This window comes from Mastomys coucha, unplaced genomic scaffold (assembly GCF_008632895.1).
Source record: "Mastomys coucha isolate ucsf_1 unplaced genomic scaffold, UCSF_Mcou_1 pScaffold21, whole genome shotgun sequence".
Classification (NCBI taxonomy): domain Eukaryota; kingdom Metazoa; phylum Chordata; class Mammalia; order Rodentia; family Muridae; genus Mastomys; species Mastomys coucha.
This window is the reverse complement of record NW_022196904.1, coordinates 60,502,637-60,504,648: the sequence shown is the minus strand read 5'-3', so window position 1 is coordinate 60,504,648 and position 2,012 is coordinate 60,502,637.

Genomic DNA, 2,012 nt, shown 5'->3' with positions numbered 1-2,012 from the left:
TAGTGCCTGGCCTGGGGAGGGGGGTCGGGGGCCTGGAGGCGAGGGGCTGGGGCTCAAAGTTAGCGGGCAACGTCCAGGGCTGGGTCGGTGGCGACGGCCTGGTGTAGCATCGGGCCGGCGGCAGGGACCGGGTCGGGAGTTGGCAGCGGCTGCGGGAAAGTGCCTGGCCCCCCCGCCCCCGCCCCCAACGCCTGCGCCGCAGTGTTCCGCCCTAGCCCGGGAAAGTCCGGGGTGCCGAGAGCGCCCAGCTGCTCTCCCGGGACGTGCATCGAGCGGGGACGGGCGGGGGGTGGGGGCGGGGGGCGGTCAGGGGGAGCTTGAGCGTGTGAAAACTCTGCCTGTGAGCTCGCTTTTGACTTGGTCCTATGAGCTGAGCCAACATGGCGTCTCCCATTGCACCGCGAGCGCCGGCTGCCAGGCACCGCACGGCCGAGTAATAGAAAACACATTGGTTACCAAAAAGGAAGAGAAAAAAAAAAAAGGGTAGGGGGAAGACTAAGGGCCATTCGGTCTGCAGGCAGAAATCCCTCTTTTAAACTCTGGCTGGCAAGTGAGAGCAGCCCTCGATTATTGTGTAATTAAAGCAATAGCGTTTGCAGAGAAAATGTTGGTGACCCAGGACCCTAACCCCTCTTTTTTGACTCCACCACCCCCCGTTATATATTCTGGAGACTTGATTTCATGCACCCTCTCCTTCCAGAATTAAATGCGAAGAATAAAAATCGGTATCCACAAACGATCTTAAGTGTTTGAATGGTATAGGGGGAGGGGGAGAAGCCAGTATTTACAGACCTGGGTCAGTTCCCCGCGCTCATTAAAGCAGAGGCTGCGCTGGGCTTCAAGCGGGCCTGGGACCCGCTTGGGGCGGGGGGGGGGGGGGGGGGGGGGGGGGGGGGGGGGGGGGGGGGGGAAGGAGGAGAAGGGCTGAGAGTCCTGCTTGACGTTCCTCCAACTTGCTGCTTACTCGTCAAAGTTGTGAGAAAGGTGGCTTGGAAAGAGATTTGATAGAGATGTGATTGGTGGGTAGAAAGGAAAAGGGGCCTAGGCTCGCTTCCATGAGGGTGGTCGCAGGGCCCAGTTCTGTGAGAGCTCTCCTAGACCGAGCCCTGGGTGCAGAGCATCTTCAGAAAGAGAATCTCTTTCTCTATTAGGTTTGAAAGCAGGCGAGAACCGCTGGAGCATAGATTGGCCTCCCAGAAAGTCTTCCCAGGCCTCTTCAGAGACCCTAGATTGGGACTGGTTAGATGGGGGAAATCGTCCTCCCTGTCCAGTTCCAAGCCTAGCCTGAGCCTGAGGAACCCTATCAACCACCTGGGTGGGAAGTGAGGTACTCTGAATTCCAGGCCCCGTCAAGATTTATTGAAGTTGGGTTTTTAAAAACGTGCTTCAGATGATTTTTTCCCATTTTCTCAGATTTCAAAGGCTCCCCGCAGTGCGGCTGCCTAATTAATGGTGAAATTCAACTAAATCTAATTATGCAGTAATTTTAAAGCAGTTAGTGCTGGGCGTTGGTTTGTAATAGGACCCCGGTTTTTTAAAGTTTGTTGACTGTATTGGTTTAGGGGAGAGCTATCTTTTGTATGGTAAAGAAAGATGGGGAAGGGTTTTCCTGCTCAAAGGGACTGCTCGGGACTGTTCGAGACTGTCTGCTATCCCACCCTCATTCCTAAGTCCTAGTCAATCTCCTTTCTCTCTTCTTTTCTTTTCTCTTTCATGCTCCAGCTAAAAAGCTGAGCGAGGTGCTAACTCTTCAAGCAGCCCCAGTTTCCTGATGAAACAGGAAAGGGAGAATCTATCCTTTGGAGACACAAAGGGCCAGACTGGTATGGGCCCTCTTAGATGCATCTGTACAGACTTGAAAACTGGCAAGGGACTCCCAACTTCTCTAATCCAGAACAGATTTCCTCCCCAGCATCCATTGTCATTAAGGCGCAAAGCTGACTCTTTGAGTTATAAATCTTATCGTCCTTCTGATAACACACTTGTAATAAGTTATCGTCCCATTCAATGTG